This window comes from Lactuca virosa, chromosome 8, assembly GCF_052849685.1.
Source record: "Lactuca virosa cultivar CGN04683 chromosome 8, Lactuca_virosa_CGN04683_v6, whole genome shotgun sequence".
In the NCBI taxonomy this organism is placed as follows: domain Eukaryota; kingdom Viridiplantae; phylum Streptophyta; class Magnoliopsida; order Asterales; family Asteraceae; genus Lactuca; species Lactuca virosa.
Window position 1 is genome coordinate 95,828,930 of NC_136433.1, and position 26,480 is coordinate 95,855,409.

Here is a 26,480-nt window from a genome sequence, read left to right on the forward strand (position 1 = left end):
ATTATTTTCTTTTTTATGTTTTTTAAAATTAGTTTTTTCTAGAATAAAGTTGTTAGCTTCTTTTATATTTTTGTAAGTTTTTTTTTTAAAAAGTTTTATATTTTTGTTTTTTTACATGTTCTTTTTAGTATTCCTTTAATGTTTTAAGACTAGAATTATTTAAATTTCGGTGTTGAAGAAGAGTCCTTGTCGAATACGTTAATCTCGCACTCACGATGTGAGGATTATCTGCTCACGACGTGAGATTGGAAAAATCAGAAAGTATATAAACTCTTGTCCATTACGACTTGGGAGACTTTTGGCTGCCTTGGAGGGTTCCTTGAGACGAAATTCAGAAGGGAAGAAGTGCTGGAATAGGGTTTTTACCACCATGGAAGAGAAGAGTATATCAATAGTTTATTTGTTTGGTACATTCATCATGACTTATACTATGATTTGTTTCAGTTTGTTTGTTGCTATGAGCAGCTGAATCTAGCTACTCTTGTTTAGCTAGATGAAGCTTCTGACTTATGGTTTAGTTTAATTTACTACGGATTTGTTAAGTTGGTAGTTTGCTTGTGTTTGATTATTATTACCTAGCATGCTAATATTTGTTTCTTTAGTTGCTTAAATTCATGTTCTGTGTAGCTTAGTGACCATTAAATTACATGAACTTGAAACCTAGTGATTTAGTGAACATTGAATTGCTAGAGCTAGGATTGACCAATCTTAGATAGTAATTAAAGTAATTAAATTTAGCTGTGCTAGAGAACATAAATTATGACCATAATTGTGTTTGCATAATCTTACATAGCATAATCATAATCCAAAACTGGTGTTGTGTTTGATTGTGTGTGACCATACATAGTTTTACATGAATTAGTTTAATATTGGTAAGTTTAGACTTAAATTACTAATACAATAATAACCGACTTGATAATCCATAAGTGTTAGCTAACCATAAAGAATAAGTGGATTCAAACAAAACAGGAGTGTTTTTAATTATTGATTGAATTTGAGTTAAGTTAGCCTGATCTTGCAAAATCGGATAAAAACCTTTTTAATTATTGTTTGATTTTAGATTAATTTAGAGTAATTATTTTGGCTAATTAAAACTGTTCCCTGTGATCGACACCCGACTTACCCTACTATTCTATAATTTTGACTAGGTACACTGCCTAGGTGCAATTTAGTTAGTTAAGGTAGTTAGGTTATAAATATTAAAATTAGGTGTAGCTAATTGTACGCATCAAGTTTTTGGCACCGTTGCTGGGGAACGGCTTAGTTAATTACTGATTTATTTTGCTTTAAATTAATCGATCCTTTTTGTGGGGTAAAACCTGCAAAAAAGTTATTTTTTAGTTTCATTTTTTTCTTTCTTGCATTAGAGGACTCACGACGTGAGTTTTATAGGCTCACGACGTGAATCCTGTGATTCCTAGTTTTCTTTGTTTTTAGTTTGCTTTTCTATTTTAGTTCAGTTTTACGTTTTTATTTTGTTTATTTTGAAGGAGTACATGACCAGAGGGTCCAATACACCTTTGGTGCCACCTCTTGAAGATCCAGAGTCTGCCCTTCACAAAAAGAAAGATAAGAACGTCAAAGAAGATCAAACACCAAAGAAGACGCCCTTAAAGGAACTCAAGTCAGTGTTCTCATGTACGAAGGACAAGAGCAAGATTGAAAGTTTAGATCAAATACCTATCCCAAACGAGTCTGAATACGAGTCCGAGAATGAGTTTGGACTATATACGAGCGAACCCGAAGACGAGCCAAGAACGAGATGGAGAACATTGAATAAATGACAATGGGAGCTTACAAGAAGCATATTCGAGAAGATGTTGGTCCAGGATTAGTACAACCTGCGATTCCTACCACTGCCACATTCGAGTTGAAGGGACACATCCTTAATGCACTAAAGGATATTCCGTTTTATGGAAAGGATCATGAGGATCCTTTCAAACATCTAGATGAGGTCAACGACATTGCTGACTATTTCAATGTCCCAAATATCAATAGAGATACTGTCTTGCTAAGGATGCTACCAATTACTTTCAAAGGAGCTGCAAAAGACTGGTTGAAAGCACTCCCACCTGGTACAATCACTACTTGGATTCAAATGTGTGAGCAGTTTCTAGACCAATTTTGCCCACCATCCAAGATAGCAAAACTCAAGAAGGCAATAGCCAACTTTGAGCAACAGCCGGGAGAGTCACTATACGAGGCATGGGAGCGTTACAAAGGATTGTTAAGGAGTTGTCCTCAACATGACCTCAATATTCAACAAGAGATGTCTATCTTCTATGATGGGGTCAATGTCATGACTAGACAACTCCTTGATTCATAAGGCCCTCTCACGAAGAAGAATCCTAATCAGATCAAGGTGCTAATTGAAGAATTCGCAAAACACTATCGTGAGTACCACAACCCAAGACAATATGGAACCAAAGGCAGTGGGGGTGCACAATCTGAAGAAATGGCTGCTATGATGGTAATGTTGAATAATATGAACCGGATATTGACCCAAATGGACCAATCAATTCATGCAATAAGAGTTGGATGTGAAAGGTGTAATGGTCCACACTTGACCAAGGATTTCAGCTTAGACGATAACGAGTACAAAAAGGCTCAAGTTTGCTACTCGAGTGGGGATAAGTATGATGAGGACTGGAGAAAACCAAAGAAAGAGTGGCTGCCATATGATGAATACAAGAGGCAAAAGGAAGAGAAATATAAGCAAATAGGTCGAGGCTTCTACCAAAAAGAGCAACCACCAGCCGAAAAGAAAGTAGACTTGGAAAACATTTTGACCAAATTTATGGAAGCTTCCGAGAAAAGGCATGATGACACCGATGCAGTGCTAAAGGAACACATGAAAATGATGAAAGAACAGCACACAATGATGATTGACCAGCAAGCCTCTTTAAGAAGTCATCAAGCATCGATCCATAATTTAGAAGTCCAAGTTAGTCAATTAACTACTTTGGTGAGCAACAATTTATCCTCACATGTAATGATGATTGATACTGAAGAAGAGGCCATCTTTGAGTTCCTAGAAGCACTAGAAGTGGAACTAAAGCCATCCGGATCAAAGCCAAAGAAGTCGAAGCTTGAAAATGAGAATGTTGCTGAACTACCGAATTCACACCGTGAACCTCCTCTTCCCACGACGTGGCCTCGATCTGAACAACAGAATTCAGAATCTGTTTTAGTTTACCGACCGCCTTTGCCATTTCCGTCTCAAGCACATCTCAGTCCACTGGAAAGGGAACATATGGAATTTATTCAGCAAATAAAGGGTATTCCTATTAATACCCCTTTTATCGATTCACTTTCAAAAATTACAGAATACGTGAAGTTCCTACAAGATCTCATAGATACTCGTCAACAATTAAAGAAAAACTCTAAAGTAATTCTTAGTGAGCAAAGTTCAAGAGTGGTATTAGGAGACATACCTAAGAAGATGGGAGATCCTGGACGTCTCACTCTTCCACGTGAGTTTGGTAACAACTTGACGACTTATGCTTTAGCCGATTCTGGGGCCAACATAAATTTGATGTCATATTCATTTTATCAAAAGCTAGATATTCATAAAATGAAGGGTACAAAGATGACCATCCACATGGCCAATCGTTCGGTGACTCACCCGATGGGAATTGTAGAAGACATCCTTGTTAAAATTGGGAAATTTGTTTTCCGAGTGGATTTTGTGATTATGGATATGAAGAAGGATGTGAATGTCCCAATTATTCTTGGCCGCCCTCTACTTAATACTGCTAGAGCTTTAGTTGATGTTCGTGAATCCAAGCTTACATTGAGGGTTGGTGATGATGAGGAGACATTTGGAATACAAGATAGCTTTCAAGGAGAAATTGTAAAAGGTGAGGTGTTTAATATGGATGAAGATAATGATCTTGAAGAATTGGGAAAGATAATGGAAGAATAAATCAAAACAATTCATCAAATCAAACGCACCAAACCTAGGGCATCCGTCCCGTTCTTCGTTGTAGTCATTACCTACACAAAACCAACAACTTTGATAAGTGAGGAAAGCGATGAATTGTCGAGAGATGAAGAGGAGACTACTTCCAAGGAAACGAGTCCATTGGTGAAGGAAGAAAAGATTCCTATGGACCTTAATAAGAGTGATGAAAAATTAAAGACGAAAGGGACCAAATGCAAGCTCGATAGAGACGATACCAAAGCTAAAAAGGAGAATTCAAAAAAGGCGTACATTCAACGTGTTCAAGCTTACAAGAGGCGTTGGAAAGAACATAAGGTGCAGGTGGTGGACTCCTCTAATAGCTCAACGTAGGAAGCGCGGAGTTCGGCTCACGACTTCATCAAAAAGAAGCGCTTCTCGGGAGGAAACCCGAGTTTGGTTTGAATTTTCTTTTCTTTTTAGTTTTTGCATTTTTATTTTTCTAGGAAAATCGATCATAACATCTACAACATTTTATGCATAATCAAACATTGAATGTGGGGTCCCTAAAATTAAGTGGTAATAATTTTAAAATATATTTAGCGAAACTTGGGATTAATTATGAAATTGTGTGCTCAGACAGACTTCACGTCGTGATCCTTTAAGATTCACGACGTGAGTTATGGAAAACTTACACACAATCTATTAGTCAGCCCAATACATACTCTAGCCCATTTAGTGTTAAATTGAATGGACCAGCTGCTCATCCCACTTGTTCATTAATCGAATGGCCCAAGTGTTCAGCCCAAAACGGACTCACGACGTGAATATTTAGTATTCACTACGTGAATTTAGAAACGCACGGGACCACAGTAAAAGATAGAAACCATTTGCCCTAAAACCATTACTTTATTCTCCCACAAAGTGAAAATGGATTTTGGTCCCCCCCTTTGTTTCGATTGCGGACGAAATCTTCTCTTATTCTTCTTGTGATTACATAATCCTCCAATCTAGGTAAATTAATCTTCTTTACATTGTTTATTGTTGATTTATTTGCTAGATTTACGGGTTAGGGTTTGCATTTCATTTGAATATCAAAATCAATACCCTTAATGTGTGAAGATTTTGCTGCATGCGCCTGGAATGAGTTTGAAATTGTTATAGCATAAAACCCTAAGCATTAGATTCCCACGATTTGCACACAGAATGGACCGATTCTGAATATTGCTTACGAACTCACGATGTGAATCCTTAGGGATTCACGAGGTGAATCCTGGCACCATCAAAACAGTTTTTTTTTGTTTACTAATAATTTCTTGAATTTTTGTTTTATGGTTGTTTGTTGTTTTATTTTGCATAAATGGGTCCAAGAAGAGAGGTTCCAACTGGGGTGGCTAGTTTGCACCCATTTTACGTTTTCCCAACAACTTTTCCTCGGGATATTTTGACACGGTGTAACAACCGGTTGGGGTGGCTGTACAACCGTGAGATTGCTGTTGCCCCTAGAGTTAATTGGGCAAGGTTAAGGGAGGTTAGGCTTGTTGATCAAATGTCCCAGTATCTCACAAAAATATTTTTGGGAAATGGATTTTCATTTACGTGTAAAGGATGGAACAACTTGTTCAGGATTCAAGAAAGGGTTTACAAAGAACTTTGTGTGGAGTTCTTTGCAACTGTGACATTTCATGAAAATGTCCCAGATCCTACCTATCAGCGAGCATTGGGTTTCCGTCTCGGGGGTGAATACCGAGAGTGTAGTTTGGTGGAGTTCTCTTGGCATATGGGGCTGTATGAGGCGCATGAGGCCATGACTCCTGAGTTTGAGATGTTTCTAAGGGAAGCTGCCCAAGGGTATGAGAATGGAGTTTCAGGGAGTAGGTTTTGGAGCAACATTGCTTCCGGAGTGTTTAACTCCGGGGTGTCACCAGAGAGCAGCATTAGGTCACCCATCCACCGCCTACTCCACCGCCTTATCACTTTTTCCATCCACCATAAACGTCATGGGGACAAGGTTACAAAGATAAACTTGTTCTATTTGTGGACAATTTTACAGTCGGGAGTATGCTGCAACATTCCATACTTCTTGGCCCGCTATTTGGCGGAATTTGCTGCGAGTTCCCGCCCCGGGAGCCCCATTTGTGGAGGCCATTTTATTACAAAATTGGCCTGGTCTTATGGTTTGATTGTTCCCGACATCACCCGTTCTTTGACTTGTATGGAAGGAAACGAATTCACTATGGGGTATTTGGAGACAATGCGGGTAGTAAAGAATTATGGGTCTCATCGGGGAATTCTTCATTCGGATGATGATGATGGTGAGGAGCAACAAGATGATCAACCCGAGCCACAACCACAACCACGGCCTCGACGGAGAAATGTTAGAGGTCGAGGAGAGAGAGGACAGCCGGTACATCAACCCACACCTTTTGGAGAAGCGCATTTTGGAGGAGATATGGCGGGTTATTTTGATCAGCTTTCTTTGAGCACTAATTGGATTGGGGGTACAATGGAAAACATGGTCTGACATTTCCAGATTGAGCAACCACCACATTTAGGTCACTACCCTATTTGTCCAACGTGGAGCTCTTATCAACATTCGAGGGGCGATGGGGCTGGTACAAGTGGAGCACATAACAATGATGAGGATGATTGATCGTTTATTTTTAGTTTTATTTCGTTTATTTTAGTTTTGTTTGGTTTGGTTTTATGTAATTTTAAATTTGTTTGGATTGTAAGACTATTAAGATATTATGTTACTTTATGCTTCCTTTGGCTATTAGTTTCCAAATTTGCTAGGAGCCGCATGAAAAGGATGTCGAGATATGAGTGCGTATATGTTTAGCTGGGAGTGTTTAAAGTCGAGAGTCGAGACCCACAATTTAAAATAAGTGTGGGGTGAGTCAAGAGCGAAGGTAGAGTTAGAGAGAAGAGTCCAAGATAATAGGGTTAGAAGAGTCTTAATCCATTAAGACATGGGGTTGAATACAAGAATTGAAAGAAGAGTTGGGGGCAAATTATTTATGGGATTCCAATTTTCACCTCGTGAATATTCAAATATTCACCTCGTGAGTCAGTATATGATGACTTTCCAGAACCCGCTTCACACCGACTTCACCTCGTGAATTCAGTAGCCCCACGACGTGAATTTGCATTTCCAAAAAAAAAATGAATATTATTTGTTCCATATTCATTATGTGGTTCACCACCATTCTTTTTGGGATTATCATGAGGATAAGAATGGCTCGTTTTCTTTACCATGCAATGTGGCGTATGCTTTCCCACACTGTTCTTTCCGTTTTGGAGTTTTACACCACATTTGTTGAAGATTGAAGTTTCAATTCCATACTTTGTCGGTACATTACATATCTCGCGTGTTTAAGATCCAAGTTCCTATTTCATGAAGTCAGTATTCAAGATGCACACTTTATCCACACTTTTGGAGTTCGATCTCGCCACTTCTATGCCAGGGGAGTCTGTTCCTTTTTCTCCCTCTTTTTAATTATATGTTTTGCATAGAATACAATGAGGGCATTGTATGTAATAAGTGTGGGGTAGGGGGTAGAAAAAGTAAATTGCTAGAAAAGTAGTAAATTTAAAAATTTTAATAAATTTGAAATAATAATCTAGTAATTTAATCTAGTAATAATAATTTGAACTCAAGTTGCTACTGTTGTGTGGGATGATCCGATGAGAGCCCAAATGTTTAGTTGAGCCAATATACGTTATAATGCATTTGTGGCCTCCTTTATTCTAGTGAAATCATGGGACAGAAACACAACCTCGCTTAGTTTGAGGAATGCAATATGTTTAGCAGCTTGTACTTGAAATGTATCCAGGAACACTAATATCCTTAACCAATAAGGGTTGAAGTTAAGCGCCCCTGCTTAAGCATGTAGGGTTTTGAGTGAAAGAAAAAAAAAAGTGAGTACATGTAAAAAAAAGAGAGAAATTACCAAAAAGTGATAAAAGTCAAAAGAAATTTGGAGCAGTCAAGTATGAAATCCAAAGATCAAAATTCTAAAGAAATCAAAAAGTTGAAGATACCAAAAATCAAACAAGAAGGTGATAAATTCAAAGTACAAATTGAAGATCAAATGTTAAAGAAAGAAGAATTCAAGAGCTCCATTATGGTATCTTAAAGTTGTAATTCTCTAGTTTATGTATGCTTGGGTAGCTTTACAAAAATACCTTGAGGTTAGGAAGTTTTCTACGGATGGATTCGGAGGGATGCATAAAATGAGCATTGTTCAAAAGAAGTGGGCGCGTGTTTATGAGGAATGTGAGTATTTAGAGTATGGGGGGGTACTTTAGGAAAAATTTTAGACACAAATGCATGCGTTGAGGTCTTCGCATAATGGCTGAGCTGGAATTGGATTGTTCTATGTGATGCTAGTAATGAAGGTTTAAGTTTAAAATAGTTAAATTTGCTTGAGGGCAAGCAAAGCACAAGTGTGGGGTATTTTGATATTGCTATATTTATACATATTTTTAGGCAATATTTAATTACATTTTTATTAATATTTTGGTTATTTGCATAAAATTATGGTACTTATAAGGATAAATTGTTAGTTGCAGCCAAAATAGAAGCATTTTCGAAGAGAGGGACTAAAGTTAACAAAACATGGAACTTTGGAGGCTTGAAGGAATGAAGAATTAAAACTCAGCAAAAGAAACGTACTCACGAATGAAGGAATGAAGAATTAATACACCCGCCTTAGCTCAGAATCTGAACATAGTCGTCCTCCACGGCGGCATACGACGGTCATGGCGGTGATGGATGATGACCGGATCAACAGAAGGGTTGTTTGGTGGCGGCAACGCCCGCTAGGGGCGGCCCAAATGGAAACGGAGAAGGGAGGACATCGTTCGCGGCAAGGAGGTGGTCGCGTCCGTCACAACAGCGACCACGACGTCCGTCGTCGGTCCTCGACTTGGCGGCTCCCGGTTTCGTCGTCGGCGGTGCAGCAGTGGCAACAATCGAGCGGTGGCGCATGGCAGTCGGAGGAGAAGGTCAGCCACAACAGCCACCGGGAATGGCGACCGTGCAGCGGCAGAAGAAGAAGACAACAGGGATGGGGTCACTCGAGTTCGCCGGAAGGAAAGGGAGCTGGAATTGCTCGGCAGCTCGGTGCAGCAAGGGACGGAGGTGGCTGCCTCGATGGTTCACAACAACAAATCGGCGGCGATCGGGAGACTACACACGGCGGCGGCTGAAGAGCACTCCAAGAATAGTGGCGGCTGAAGATTAGGGTTACGGTTTAGCGGCTGGTGCATCTTCAACAGGGAATGGAAGGCACGGGTTTAAGTCACGTGACTCCATTCAAACTATTAAACGAATTCGGCAACTCTGGTCCCTCTCCTTCACAATTTTCTCAATTCAAATCTAAAATTTACCATTTAGCCCCTGCTCCCATAAATCCTTTCATAAGAAGTCCAAAAGCTATCAATCATACCCTGTCTTCTAAAATCCTTTTCAAAATAAATCCCGAAATTACACTTTAACCCTCGACAACTCAAATCTTGTCATTTGGCTCCCCAAAACCAACACCCCGCTAATTATTATTTGATTTTGGGCTATAATAATATAAAATAATAATAATAATTACTTCTCGGGGTTCCGGGTTTATTATTTAATTATTCTATTTCAAACGGAATATTACAACTCTCCCCCACTAAAATTTGATTTCGTCCTCGAAGTCGTTTCTTATCATTTCTTACACGCCAGACAACTTGAACTACATGGCCACAACTACAAGCCTACCTCAGCCTTTCCAAGGCAACCATAACTAACCCTCGCAGGGTTCTGAAACCTGATGATAAACGAATTCCTTGCAATATGATCACATTTACTCAATCTGAAATCTGAAGTCTCGAGATGGTCTGGATCCCTGACAGACCGCCCACGCTGAATCATTGTCGAATTCATTGCACTTATCTCCCAACTGGCTACTCAACTTCTGATAATCTGGGGTTCCTACTATAAGACAGAGTCACAGACCAAATTTCCCAGCAACACACTTATACTTGAAAAAAAAACTCATCTGGTACACCAGTTTCCTGCCCAGTTGTTGAACCAACGAGCAATCTTACAGTCGCTCCGCGCGACCACCGAAAGAAACTTCGACTAGCAATAGCCGCCCTAGCTATATCACCACTCATGGCTCCACCAACAATATGTACCAAATGAAGAAGAGTCCTTGTCGAATACGTTAATCTCGCACTCACGATGTGAGGATTATCTTCTCACAATGTGAGATTGGAAAAATCAGAAAGTATATAAACTCTTGTCCATTACGACTTGAGAGACTTTTGGCTGCCTTGGAGGGTTCCTGGAGACGAAATTCAGAAGGGAAGAAGTGCTGGAATAGGGTTTTTACCACCAAGGAAGAGAAGAGTATATCAATAGTTTATTTGTTTGGTACGTTCATCATGACTTATACTATGATTTGTTTCAGTTTGTTTGTTGCTATGAGCAGCTGAATCTAGCTACTCTAGTTTAGCTAGATGAAGCTTCTGACTTATGGTTTAGTTTAATTTACTACAGATTTGTTAAGTTGGTAGTTTGCTTGTGTTTGGTTATTATTACCTAGCATGCTAATATTTGTTTCTTTAGTTGCTTAAATTCATGTTCTGTGTAGCTTAGTGACCATTAAATTACAAGAACTTGAAACCTTGTGATTTAGTGAACATTGAATTGCTAGAGCTAGGATTGACCAATCTTAGATAGTAATTAAAGTAATTAAATTTAGTTGTGCTAGAGAACATAAATTATGACCATAATTGTGTTTGCATAATCTTACGTAGCATAATCATAATCCAAAACTGGTTCTGTGTTTGATTGTGTGTGACCATACATAGTTTTACATGAATTAGTTTAATATTGGTAAGTTTAGACTTAAATTACTAATACAATAATAACCAACTTGATAATCCATAAGTGTTAGCTAACCATAAATAAGAAGTGGATTCAAACTAAACAGGAGTGTTGTTAATTATTGATTGAATTTGAGTTAAGTTAGCCTGATCTTGCAAAATCGGATAAAAAGCTTTAGAATTATTGTTTGATTTTAGATTAATTTAGAGTAATTATTTTGGCTAATTAAAACCGTTCCCTGTGATCAACACCCGACTTACCCTACTATTCTATAATTTTGACTAGGTACATTGCCTAGGTGCAATTTAGTTAGTTAAGGTAGTTAGGTTATAAACTCATGTGCAAAACCCCCGAAGCCTCAAATCCAGAAACTCATGTGCCAGCCTCTCCCGCTCAACCCACGAAATGTAACGAATACGGAACATCTCCCTGATCCCAAGTAACTGCAGTCCTCTGCTCATCAGAATATGTCCCAATAACAAGTATCGCTACTGGAAAGCTCAACCAGCTCCTCCCCCTGCCGCCGTTACAGCTGTTGTAGCTGTTGCGGCAGCTGTCTCAGCAAGGGCTGCATATCGCTCGTCGAAATACTCAACCATGGTGGTCTTGATAGACCCAAACATCTCCAGCAACTATGCCCGAAAAAGAGCAGCAACCTCATCGTGCAGGATCTCCCGAATCCTAGCATCTAGATCCTCTGGTCTCATCTGACCAGTAGTCCTTGTCACTGCTGCTGGCCCGCCCTAGCTGCCATCTCTTGATCCTGATCCGAATCCGGTATCAAAACGTCTCGTAACCACCATTCTGATAATACACCAGAGAGATCTCGGATAATCCATATAATAATAGGGAACCAATTTCCCAACTATACCCTAGGGTTTGTGACTTTCTTGCTATGCGTATGGGTCCTATGCTTTCAGTAGTACGAGCCCATACTACCTTCCACACCTACCCATATTTGTCTCAAGTATCATCACAACGCCCTAACAATATACATAAACATGGCGACCGCTCAATCCCCGCTCCTAGAGGAATGCTAAGGTGTTGTTTGTTTTTTTTTAAAAACCTCTTCAAACCACTTTCTGCTGCGCGGCGCAGCACACGCGCAACACTTTCCCTCTCGCAGCAGTTTGTTTTTTGGAAGACTTCAGACTGCAAAACCTTTGCGCGTGTGCTGCGTGGCGCAACACTTGACTTGTCTCTTCAAACCTCTTCAGCTTTCATCTTTTTGAAGTGTTTTTTTTTAGAATTTTGGTATAACTTTTTTTTTAAACTTTTATTTTTTTAAACTTTTATTTACGGATTTGATACAATTTCTTATTATAGTTTTCACAAATTTTTTTAACTTGATTTTTTTTTAAAAAAAACTTTAATTTTTTTACCGTTTCTGTTAATAATATTTTCAGTTTCAATTTCATCTTTGTAGACATCATTTACAATTCTTTCTTAATTTTTTTATTATTTTCTTTTTTATGTTTTTTAAAATTAGTTTTTTCTAGAATAAAGTTGTTAGCTTCTTTTATATTTTTGTAAGTTTTTTTTTTAAAAAAGTTTTATATTTTTGTTTTTTTACATGTTCTTTTTAGTATTCCTTCAATGTTTTAAGACTAGAATTATTTAAATTTCGGTGTTGAAAACTATTTTCAGTTTACAAAATTAGTTTATTTAAATTTTAGTTTACTGCAGCAGTTTGCAGATGTTAAAAAACAAACATGCTTCTTATTATGAGATGCAGCCGTTTGTTCCACCTCTTCTGCTACAGAGGATTGCAGAGGTGGCCCGCAGACTTCACGAATTTTTGTTTCGAAAAAACAAACAATACCTAAATATCTCATAATTGGCCTCCCGGCCTCGCATGACCCACCCATGAAACTCCCACCAACCCTACAACACTCGTGTATGCTAACCATACATAACGCTAGACCTTATAGACTTTCGAATACAAGATCCTACCCTAAGCCCTTCATCAAACAAGAACCGGATATAAGGCCAAACCCAACATTCTCATGTTGTAAGGTCTTAATTATGTACGGTCGTGATGCATACACTAAGCAACTACAGTAATGATGTCAATTTCATATAAGGAAAAACCCTAGGCTATCAGGCATCATATAATCAGGCAATTCTATCATGCAATTCCTTAAGATCCCTAGCCTAGTACTGGCATGCTGTTCTAACATATCAAAAAATCAAATAATCCGTAAGGTATTTTGGGGTCTATTCGAGAGCTCCAGCTGATTGTACACTTCCATCCTGCTTTAGTATTTTGAAACCATTTAAAGAAAAGGAGGTGCACGATCACGCCTTCGCCTTCCCGCGATCATCAGAAGTACCTGAAACAATAATCGATAAATGTAAGCTCAAAGGCTTAGTGAGTTACCCCCAAAATACCAATGTCATACAGATATAACCATATCACAACAAACAAACAACATGCATAATGAGCCTTCAGCCTGACTGGACCGTCTCGCAGGCCTTCAGTCTATCTGGACCGCTCTCCAAGCCATCGGCACGTCTTGACCGCCTCTCAGGGCCTTCAGCCTATCCGGACCGCTTGCCAGGCCTTCGGCCTGACTAATATGCCCTCCCGGGTCTGTAGTCTATCCGGTCCGCGCAGGCTATGTTGGCCTTCAGCACAAAGCAGGTCCGCCTCAACCGAACCCCAATCAAACAATCATGTGCACATAAGTATCATACACTAGCATGTATATAACAATCAAACTGATCTAACAGATCGCTAATCATAACACCATTCTAACTACCAGGATGCATATCTAACAGATCAATAAGCATAGTACCATCCTATCTACCAGGATGTAGAACTAACATATCACTAATCCTATCAAACAGTATGCATAATGAGCCTTTAGCCTGACTGGACCGCCTCACAGGCCTTCAGTATATCTGGACCGCTCTCCGAGCCTTCGGCACGTCTGGACCGCCTCTCAGGGCCTTCAGCCTATCCGGACCGTTCATCGGGCCTTCGACCTGACTGGTCCGCCTCGCAGGGCCTTCAGTCTATCCGGGCCGCCCTAGGTCTGTTGGCCTTCAGCACAAAGCAGGACCGCCTCAACCCAAACATACACATACATATGTCGACATACTCATAACACATAATCAATCAACAAACAAGCACATATCATACAGATCATAACAACTTACTATAACCAGGATAACAATCCAAAGGGTTGGCCTTGGTGCCTTAGACCCTGTTGATATAGTGAGGATAACTCACCTCACACTGCTGAAGTCCCGCATGCAAAACCCAAGCTGATGGATGACAGGTTCCCGAACTGTCAACATCAAACAATACCCAATTAATAATTGGGTTCCAAGCCTAAGGTCCAACTCACACTCCAAAGGCCCAATAGTCAACCAATGGACCAAAGCCCAACATATGGCCCAATTTTCCAAATTAGGCCCAACCCTTCACATGGGCCTTACCTTAAGGCCCAACCATTTATTCTGGTCCAAACACTTGGCATTCCAATTGTCCAACATATCATAATCATAAAGGCCCAATTATGGCCCATCTATGGCCCAATTTTCCAAATTGGGCCCAAACTCTCACATGGGCCTTACCCTAAAGCCCATCTAAATATTCTAGTCCATATGGTTGTTCTTAGATCGCCCATCAATAGCCCAATCACCAAAGCCCAATAGAAAGGCCCAACTCAAGGCCCAAGCAAAATCAGGGTTTTCACATAAAATGACGTTAGGGTTAAGTGTTTCTTACTTAACCCATTAAGGACTTAATCCATTAAGTTCATCACTCTACTAATTCAAACATACAACATGTTTAGGATTAATTCATGATTCCAATCCAATGGTCCAGACTTGCGGGTCCCGACAATTCCAAATTAACAAATTCCAAAATTAGGGTTTTCTAAACCCTAATTAGGGTTTCCAACCCAATCGCCTGCCCATTAGTCAAATGGTTAGGTTTTTAGGTCAATTAGGGCTTCATTTGGTCAATTAGGGTTAAATAAGTCAGGCACCACCCACTACCACCTCGGGTAGTAGTGGTCAACGGCGGCTCACGGCGGCGGCCACCACCTTGTGGTGGTGGTTATGATTTTTGGCTAAAAAAATCCAAGCATCCCAAAATAACAATCACACACACAAAAGCACACAGCCACCCAAGGTGGCGGTTGGTGGCGGCAGAACGGCGGCGTGAGGTGGCAACCACCACCTCACGGCGGTGACGGGTTGTTTTCTTTGATTATTCTGGCCACGATACAATGATACATCTATACAACAAATATCCAAAATAAACACATATAATAAAACACACACACAACCACCCTTGTGCGGCAGGCGGTGGTCGGAGGTGCTAGCCACCACCTCACGGTGGTGGTGGTGGCTCTCTTGTGATTTACGGCCAAGAAACACATGTACGGTATGCATACTAGCAGCAGAAGCATACATACACCCGCCTTAGCTCAAAATATGAACATAGTCGTCCTCCACGGGGGATACGACGGTCATGGCGGTGATGGATGATGACCGGAGCAACAGAAGGGTTGTTTGGTGGTGGCAGCGACCGCTAGCGGCGGCCCGAACGAAAACAGAGAAAGGAGGACGTCGTTCGCGGTAAGGAGGTGGTCGTGTTCGTCACAACAGCGACCACGACGTCCGTCATCGGTCCATGACTTGGCGGCTCCCGGTTTTGTCATCGGCGGTGCAGCAGCGACAACAATCGAGCGGTGGCGCATGACAGTTGGAGGAGAAGGTCAGCCACAACAGCCGCCAGGATTGGCGACCGTGCAGCGGCAGAATAAGAAGAAGAAGAAGAAGAAGAAGAAGAAGAAGAAGAAGAAGACAGCGGGGATGGGCGGTCACTCGAGTTCACCGGAAGGAAAGGCAGCCGCAATTGCTTGGTAGCTCGGTGCTGCAAGGGACGGAGGTGGCTGCCTCGATGGTTCACAGCAGCAAATCAGCGACGGTCGAGAGACTAGAGAGCGCTCCAAGAATAGTGGCGGCTGAAGATTAGGGTTAGGGTTTAGTGGTTGGTACATCTTCAACCGGGAATGGAAGGCACGAGTTTAAGTCCCGTGACTCCATTCAAACTATTAAACAAATTTGGCAACTCTGGTCCCTCCCCTTCACAATCTTCTCAATTCAAATCCAAAATTTACCATTTAGCCCCTGCTCCCATAAATCCTTTCATAAGAAGTCCAAAAGTTACCAATCATACCTTTTCTTCTAAAATCCTTTTCAAAATAAGTCCCGAAATTACACTTTAACCCTCGACAACCCAGATCTTGTCATTTGGCTCCCCGAAACCAACACCACGCTAATTATTATTTTATTTTGGGCTATAATAATATAAAATAATAATAATAATTACTTCTCGGGGTTCCCGGTTTATTATTTAACTATTCTATTTCAAACGGAATGTTACAAAAGTACTACCCGCACACCTCCATAAGATATTTCTACGATATATTGCGAATTTTACAAAACTGCCTCGCATAACAGCGCATTCCGGACCTGTTTAGGTAAATAGTCATTTTCACCATAGCTAAAGGCCTTTTTGATTTTTTTTTCAAAACTAATGAAATGTATTAGAATAAAATACGAAAATTTGGAGACTGGTATCAACCCAAGATGATGTCCCATGATTTTTCTACCATTTTTACAAGATAGAGAATAGTGGATCTTTTCATAAAGGTAAAACTAGGGTTAGAGTTCAATCCACTCAACCCATTAAGTCCCAAATTCGATTAAGACCTTCCAGGTATGTAACACATTAGCCCTAGGTCCTATAGGAATTTTCCAAGTAATGAAGAAGATATCATACCTAGGTCGTTGAGATTGAAAACTCCATACAAGCCTTGCACCTAAGACGATTTCGACAACATTAATCCAAAAACTTTTGTTGTGATCGACGATCTATAACTCAAGCTCCATACCTTGAAATAAAAACTCCAAAGGTCAAAACTTCAATATATGTCTTGAAAAGACGCACTATAAGTTTGTCGACAATCCAACAGTTCAATCTATTAGGATCTTCCAAGTATTGCTGAAAGGTCTTCAAAAACGGGATTTCCAAAATATGGTTATTAGGGTTAAGTTATGTTTAAGGGACCTTAAGTGGCTCACCAAATTCGGCCCTAAGGCCCCCAATTCAACCTAAAACCTTTCTTATTAGGTCCTTAGGTTTGAACAATAACTCCATTGCCCCTCTTTGCAATATTCTAACTTGTAAGTCCCCAATTCTTAATTCGGTTCCTCATAGTTCTAACTATCATCGATTTGACCTTCAAATAATTATAATTTCATTTCATACTTCCCCATAATTAGTTTTGAAATATAAAATTAACTACTAAAATTCAAAGATGTGAATTTATAACCTAACACTTTAATTTTATACCCATAATTATAACTATTTAAATTAAATGGAAATTAGGGTGTTACATTTTTCTTACTTAACAGATGTTCATGACCATAAGAATTGTTGGATTAAGATGTCCAAGCTCATAACTAAATTGGTATATACTTGAATCAGAAGTAAAGTCTTTTTGGTGTTGTCCTCATAACTAGTAACTGAATAGAATGACATTTTGGGAGAGAGATTGATTTATTATTTTATTATATGATTAATAAATTGTAATAAATGATTTGTTAATATATTATGTAATTAACATATTAATTGAAAATATTAATTGAGAATTAATCAGAAATTAATTGGAATTAATTTTAGAATTAATTAGATTAATTGTTAATGCAAGGATTGAGCTGCAATTGTTCAGTAGTTGAATAAGAGGGAATTCGAAAACCTTCCAAAGGGTTGGACAGTTTTAGAGTGATCATAAAAGGATCTAGAATATTCCTTTTGGATAAATAGGAAATTAGATAAATAGCAGATTTGAAATAATATTATTTTATTTCAAATTAGGGTTTCTAGGATTTTTTTATCAGCTATAAATAGGGCCCTTGGGGATCCCTATTTTTATTTGCTTCATTCTCCTTAGAAGAGTCAGAATTTTGCTCATCCCTAATTTGCGTGATCTTCATCGTCTCAAATTAAAAATCTAGTGAGAGGGATGCACAGGGGTACCCACCACCTTCGCCAAAGAACATCTCTCGTATATAAACTTCATCATCACAAATTTGTACCTCTGCCGGAACCATTAAACGACAGCTCAGACAAAGATGTTTCACTATCAAACGATTTTGATTTCATTTAGTTTGAATCTACAACTCTCTTCTCACATCGACAACCGTCCATCAAACAACCATCCACACAGAATGTGTCAGAATGTCTCAGTGGTGGTTGCCATAGTATTTGATTAAAGAAACTTGGTTTTAGATTTTTGTTTGGTGTTGTTTTAGGTTTTAGATTTTGGTTATAGTATAAGGCTTTAGATTTTGGTTTGGTTTGTTTTAGATTTTAGAAAATCAATGATGGTTTTACTTGGGGTTGGGTTTTAGTTTCTGGTTTTAATATCATGTTTTATATTTTGGTTTTAACATTAGATTTAGTCGATGACTACTGGCGATGGTTGCTGGTGGTGGTTTTCGGAGTTGAGAAAACAGATACGAGAGAGAGAGAGAGAGAGAGAGAGATAGAGAGGACAATGATACAAGGCTTTTTTAAATGTAAAAACAATTTATGAGAGATATTTTCGAAAAAAAATCATTTTTTTGGGATAATGTCACTGAACCCGTACATAATTATTGGTTTGGTTTAAAAGATTTTTCATATCATACCCTTGATTCTAATTGCAGGTCTTTTTCTCTTCTAATTGATGGATAGGGATAAGGGTCAATTTCAGACTTCAAATTATTGGGTTCTTGTTCAGATTTTAAGCGTCTTGTTTATAATTTTATCTCCTGAATTGTGAAACATAACTTCAATTACTCTAGTAAATCTCTAAATATTATTAAAAGAGAAACCTTATGACATCATCTTAAATAATCTGGACCATTGATTATATTTCAATCTTATTTTTCCATTCTTAGATCAAATTGCTGACATACATTCCCCATATGGAATATATTTAATTCCAATAAATGATTTCCAATCGTCAAACAATAACTTACATTCGTTGAAATGGAATGTATTTAATTCCAATAAAAGCTTTCCATGTTTTAAATCTTGAATTTCCGGTTATGAAGATTTTAATATCGTCAATTTTAAAAGCATATTACTAAAAACCATTTCAATTAAGACATTAATATCAACCATTAATATAAATCTGTTTATATTAGTAAATCATTAATATATAATCTATTTTTATTAGGAAATCATTAATACCAAAAAATCATCTTCAAATTATCACATACATATACGATTCATCCTTGAATCTGCGGCTCACACTTATTTCAATCGTTTCTTTTATTCAAACTTTCTCCTACAACATCATTCTTATTGCTTATAATTTCCATCATCATTCTCTGCTTCAAACATTCGCTCTTGTGGACTAGAAGGTCAGTACCTTCTTTCGCTTTTTTATATTTTTTTAGATTATTTTTTTGTTCCTATATCAAATATATGTATTCACATATTTCGATTTTCTTTGTCACAAATTACATGAAATCAGTTAACTACTTTTCTGAAACTTTTCAAATAAACAGGAAAAGATATTACGTACCTTTAACAAAACAGAAATTAACTATCTTGGAAACTGACATTAATTACGAAAATGTTATTTTTTTATATTAGAGATGATTATGATTTTTTTTTAATTTATGTCATAAGAATCCGGTTAATTTTGGCATGATTTTAAAATATCATTGAAATTATTATGTTTTTGTATATCATACCAACCTACTTTTTTTTATCTTTATATAGTAGCAATAAAATTTATAAATTTACACAACAAATATACATATTTTGAATTTTGTAATATTATTATACCTTACAAAATACAACTCCCTCCAAAATAATTTTCGCCAGTAATTTCATCCATAATTTCACCAAATTAAAATTTTTATTTTCTTTATATAATTTTTTTTAATGATCATGATTTTTTTCCTCCAAAAGTATATGTAGCATTTACGTCTTAGATAATGTTGTCCCATTATAATTATGACTTTCCAAAAATATATCCGTTTAATGAGGAATTTGATTTAATGAAGGAAGTAATTGTTAATTAAAACGAGATATATATATTCCATAATTATTACACGGGTTTATTAAAAAAATTAATATCAAGGTTTAAATCTTGATAATAACATAGTTATGAAATATAAAACTGAATAGACTGAAAAAAAAATATTAAGACAGTCAATCTTGATAATAACATAGTTATGAAAAATTATGAAGTAAGATAAAAAATTATAAGATATTAGGAGATTCGTAAAAAATACAATTAGTCTAAGCGTTACGGTTATTAGAAAAAAATAAGACCGTTAAGATTAGTCAAAATACAATATATAAACTAAATTATCACAATAGTAATAAAATGTCATTATTTGATATTTCATATAATTGAAAGATATACCAAATTACATTGATGATATACTAAAATTATTCAAAGTTGCGACAAAACTAATGCAAAAACACCAAATAAATAAGAACAAACATAAAAGCTAGCCCTTATATTCATAATCGATTTAAAATAAACTAATCATGATTTAGAAAAAAATCTCCATTGATGACATACTAAAATTAAATCCATATAACATTTAACAATCTATAAATTATATTATATGACTTTATTTGAATAAATGAAATAGTTGTCAATATTTAATATAGTGGAAAAAACGGTATATTGGTTGTCAATATATGTTTAAATTAGGTAACCTTATTATGGAAGGAACGTCTAATTAAAATGCTTATAATTATATAACAATATCATAACTATATGAGACGAGGAAGGTCGTTCAACTAATAAAACAAAAAATGTTGTCTACAAAAAGGTCCTTCAATGATTATAGATATTTATCGTTTTCAATGTATTTTCTACACATTTCAATAATACCAATAACCATATTTTTTTATAGTCATTATGTAATATCTGGAGACAATTATATGTTTTTTATGCGTTTCCCGCGTTTAACGTGGGCTATAATCTAGTTCTTTAACAAACCAATTTCAGTTTGGAATCCTTCTTCTAAAGCATCAATTTCAATTTTTGCAATGTAGTGGGGAAGTGTGTGAATGACAGCAGGAAGGAGGTCGATAGTGGTAAAAAGAGGGGTTAGAGACGTGTTTTTAAAGGAACATCAAGGGACACATGATTGCAGAGATGAGGTAAGATCAATGATAGGTTATGGGTTGCCGACGAGTGTGATGAGGTGCGTTTTTTTGCTTCTTCTTCTTTACTTTGAGAGTGTGTTCTTAGTGTTCTAATAAAATTTCAGTTGATAAATCCACGAGTTTTAATTTCTTCTCCTTATATGAATTTTTATCATTTTCTCTAATTTCAAATTAGGGTCATTAATCATCTTTAGATAGCTCACTCGATAAGAAATGTAGAAGATGTGGTGAGTAACTCATTGACTCATGTTAAATATTTAGAGCTACATTTAGGGATGGCTGGGAGAAGGGTGTGCGGTGCAGACCAAAAATACATTGGTTAGAATCATCACCAAATGTGAGTCATCTCCCCCCAAATCTCATAACATCGGGGAACCGCACCTGTTCCCCATGGCGATGGAGAAACCATTTCAAATGGTGGTCATCAGTGGTGGCAATACGAGAAAATAAGTGAATAGAAGAGACGGGAGGATAAGACGTTAAGGATGAGCAAGAAAAAAAAAGTTGGACAGGTGTATGGTTCTAAGTAATAATATCACATAATCAACAAACTTAATAACATAAATATTTACTGAATAATAAAATAGGAGTAAAAATGTCTTTTTATTGGCAATTAAAACTAGATTTCTAAGAGTGTTAATGATAAGGACCAATGATATAATAAACGTAAACTAATGATAAGGACCAATGATATACTAAACTTAAACTATAGGGACCGACACTGTAACAAAAAAAAGAGTTGGACCAAAGCTGACTACTTCTCTATACCACAAGGATCATTTACGTAAATTAGTTTAATATATAAAAAAATTCAGTCTTTATTAACTTGTATCTAATCAGAAAAATCCTAAAATTCATAAGACACTATAACATGATTGCATTATTATGTTGATATTCATGTTCCAAGTTCCAACACAAATCTGGAAAGAAAAAGCAAAACTAGCTCGCTCCAACGTGCAAAGAGGTGATGCTCATTTGTTCATCTCAACAAAACTGTTGCAAATTTAATATGTAGTAGGAGTAATCTATATACTGTCCTGATATCATATGATACTGCACAAGACATTAGGCATTTGTTTTAAAAGGATTTGTTAACGAAGCAGAAATTAGGTCTTTGTTTCAGTAGTTTCTTTGAGGGAATAATGTAACTGCACAAGACATACAAACATACAATTGGTAAGATAAAACTTTTTTATTAACATAGACAGACAGAGAGACAGTGCAGGCATCAAGGAAAGATAAATGTTCCACCGTACCTCACACTAGTATGTGCTCGATCCAAGCTTTCAGATATGTCCTGTAAAAGGGAAAGGGACACATCTTTTTTTAATTCGATTTCAAGAATATAATGGATAAGAACTGGAGTGGTAACATGCAACTTGCCTCTAAAAAAAGTTCAATGACTTTAAATAGCAAAGAAAAAAAAACGTGGAAACATGTTATTGTAGATCATGATAACCACTTTGGTGAATATTAACAAGTTTAATCACCTTTTAAAACTTAAAAATAGTGAAGTGACCAAAAGACCACTATTTGGTATTTTAGGGTTGCAACAACATGGTGGAGGCACCACCATGATGTGGCGAGGCAAGCTTGGAACGCATGTTTCATTTAAGCCGCCACTGCATGGTAGTATATGGCCACGGCGTGGCAGCTGGCTGATGGACAACTTTATTTTTCCGGGTTTGCTCCCTATTTAAAGAAATGATGAGGCTAGGGTTTGCTCACCCTCATCCTCCTAAAGATTTGAAGAAACCCTGATCTCCTTCCTCCATTGTTGAAGCCTTTTTTTAGTGTTCTTGGAAGTTCTTGAAGGAAAAAGGAAGAAGAAGTGAGCTAAGATTCAGCAAGCGAGTCCCCATTCTTTGCCCAAGCACTCTTTTGTACCTTTGTAAGTGTCCAAGAATCGATTTTTATCATGTTAGGTTGTTAGATCTTGAGTTTTGTCCATTAATCTTCATGTTCCTGTTAGTAGGAGTGGTAAGATCTCATAAAGTTTGCAACTTTATGAATCTCTGGAACATTTAGTATGATTGTTTGTTTGGATCTGAAGTATAGTTGAGTTTTTGAGCCATGCATGAGATTTTTATCAAAAACCCTTATTTTCACTCATTATGGCTTCAAGACATGCATTGGACATCTATTTTTATAAAGCACCAACTTTTATGTTAGTTTTGGTGTTTGAAACCCTTATGGAGTTAATGGGCTAAGGAATTTTTGGAATACGTGCTTAATAGATGAATCCATGTTTTGTTTAACCTTTTTGGAACCTAAGGTTTGAGATTTGACCTTTTGGGTGATATTAATGGATAAAGTTGGAAACTTTATCCTTTTAGACCATGTTTCAGACCAAATATGAGCTTTGGAACTCTTGGAATCGAAGAAAACAACTTAACCCATTAAGTTGTTAGAAACCCAGCACCCACTGCGTGGAGACTGTGAAAAACTTGATTGTCTCGATGTGTAAGTGCCATGGCGTGGAAGTTGACTAAAGTCAACATTGACCGTTGACTTTGACCATTGACTTTTGACTTGAGTTGACTTTTGGTCAAACTCCTATTTTTGGAAGAAGAGCTAAGGGCTTATCTGGTATAACTATATAGGTGATATGTAGCATCAGTATGTCTGGAAGTGAGAGCAATAGGAAGTTGAGTATCGACTGAGATGTGAGTCTTCTCATTGTGGTTGTGGGTCGAAGGCACCAATGCCGACCCATTGGATTGTGTTATGTAGGATGCTAGCTATCTTTGTGACTCTTGCATGTTTATATGTTGGGTTGAAATAAACCCCAGGGCGGATGGGCCCATCATTGTATGCTTGGGTTGAAAGAAACCCTAGGGTCGGACCCATTATTGCATGTTCAGGTTGAAACATACCCTAGGGTTGGGCCCATGATTGTATTTTGGGTTGGAATATACCCCAGGGTTGGGCTCAACTGTATGTATGGTATGTGGTACTTTAGGAACTCAGTAAGCTTTGTGCTTACAATTTTATGTTTATGGTTTCAACTACTTCTGGTATGAAAGTGAAGGGTCCGGCATAACCGAATAACATCCCCCTCGTGATTTATGACTATTTATTCTCTGATGAATTTTGATATACTATATCGTGGTTGATTTAGAGACATATAATGTATGGTTTTAATGATTTATAAAATGAAAATTTTTATCACTATTTTTGGGACGTTACATCAGCAAATGCGATTAACGACTTTCGAATTCGCCCCATCCTTCTACTTTACTATGGAGTGTGGACTATTAAGCCCCCATTAAAGAATGGAAAATACCATCGAGAATAGGATGTTACAATAATCATGTAAAATCCCACGAGGTATTTTTTTTTGCTTCTTCTTCCTTACTTCCAAAGTGTGTTCTTGTTGTTCTAATCATATTTCATTTTATAAACCCCACAAGTCTTAATTTCTTCTACATGTATGAAATTCTCTCAATTTATATAATTTCAAATGGCCGTCATTAACCATCTTTAGATAGCTCACCTGGTAAGTTATGTGGAAGATATGGTAAGTAAGCCATTAACCCATGTTCAGATCTTTGGAGCTACATTTAAGGACGGTCGAGAGAAGGGTGCATGACCCGGTCCAAAAATGGGGTCGGTTAGTCTTATTGCCAAATGCGAGCCCTCTCCCCTAAACCTCAAAATACCAGGGATTCACATTGGGCGGTGGGGAAACCATTTCAAATGGTGGTCATCAGTGGTGGCAATACGAGAAAGGAAGTGAATAACAGAGGTGGGAGGATAATACGTTAGGGATGAATGAGAAAAAAAGTTAGATGGGGGTAGGGTTCTAGATATTAATATCATATAACAAAATTATTAACATAAATATTTACTAAATTATAAAATAGGGTACAAATCTCTTTTTAATTATCATTAGATTTCTAAGAATGTTAATGATAAGAACCAATGTTATAATAAACATAAGCTATAGGGACCGACACCATAACAAAAACAATTTGTACCAAAGTGGCCTACTTCTCTATATGACATTGACCATTTACGTAAATTAGTCTAATATATAAAATTTGTTTGGAGTAAATTACATGAATCGTCCCTCGTGCAAGTCTCAAAAGATACGTTCAGTCCCTCATTTCAAAAACTAGCTCAGACCGTGCCTAGGTTATCATTTCCTTGCACAATTAGTCCCTATCATCGTTAGTCGTTAGTGGTTTCCATTTAAGTACCCCACGTGCCTTGCACGCAGTGGTATTTTCGTCTAACGATCATAGAGACTGTCCCTCATTTCTTTAAAAGTTGCACACTTCATCCCTGGTTAGTTTAACTTTACATGTTGTATCATTTACCATACATAAAATGACTATATTGGCATCACTATTTTATTTTTAATTTAATTAGAATTTATTTTGTATTAAAAAAATAGATTCCATCCCCACCACACCTACCCACCCAACCTAATATATCTTTGTACCTCTTTTTCTTTAAGAGCAACTTTTAAAAAGCATCACCATCACCTCTACTGTCGGACCACTAATCGCCAGAGACGGTAACCTCACCGGAGTAAAGTAACTTGTATGTGTGCTTGTGCGATACCGAGAGAGAGGGAAAATGAGACGAAGATCTATATTCCAACAACCTTGTATGTGTGCTTGTGCGATACCGATAGAGAGAGAGAGAGAGAGAGAGATCCATATTCCAACAACTCCGTTCAGATATGTGATTTAGGGTACACCGACAATAACTCCTTTGTCGCCGTCTTATCTTCTCTCTTCTAACTTTGATATGTGATTTAGGTGTAACACCCCGAATTCAGAAGATCCTTGAAAAGGAAGAAAACCTCAAAATGATGAAGCGACTCGTCGAGTAGATGGAGTGACTCGACGAGTAGGAGCGCGTTTTGGGTCGCGGGTTTAGTGACCTACTCGACGAGTCGGTAGACCGACTCGGCGAGTTGTTCTGGGTTTGGGAAACCCTAAATGCGGGTCTTGTACCCTATTTAAAGAACATTATAACCTCTCATCAGCCTCATTGATACTCTCTCAAGTCCAGAAACGAAACCCTAGCCACCCAACTCCATTTCTTGAGCATTGTGAAGCTAAAGGTTGTTTTGGTGGTGCATTTCTTGGAAGATTGGAAGCAAAGAACGAGGAGGAGAGTTTAGATCCGGCATCTACTTCAGTTTGATAGCTAATAGAAGGTAAAAAGTTGTTACCTTGAGCATTCATTTGATAGATCTCTTCATCTTGAGTTTCTAGGCCTTTTCTTGCACATTTGTGGCTAGTGCTTGCTTGGGGCACGATCTGAAGTTTGCAACTTCAGATCTGGACTCCCCAAGGTCCCTAATGCATTAAAGTCTCAAGCTTTTAAGACTTGAAGCCCTCCTCCATAGTAAAACCCCTTCCTTGTAGATTAGTTTGGCTTTTGGGAACTATTCACACGTAAAGGTTGCAACTTTACGTGGAAAGCATGCTCTAGGAGGTTGGATCTACCCTTGGGAGAAGATGTTTGGCTTAGAAACC

General features: G+C 37.6%; 1 non-coding gene across 1 annotated transcript; it reads right to left on the reverse strand.

Moving 5' to 3' along the window:
- Positions 1 to 2,146: 2,146 nt before the first annotated feature.
- On the reverse strand, positions 2,147 to 2,253 carry LOC145135269 (small nucleolar RNA R71). The gene has a single exon (XR_013719730.1). It is a non-coding gene; the product is annotated as a small nucleolar RNA R71 (small nucleolar RNA).
- Positions 2,254 to 26,480: the final 24,227 nt, after the last annotated feature.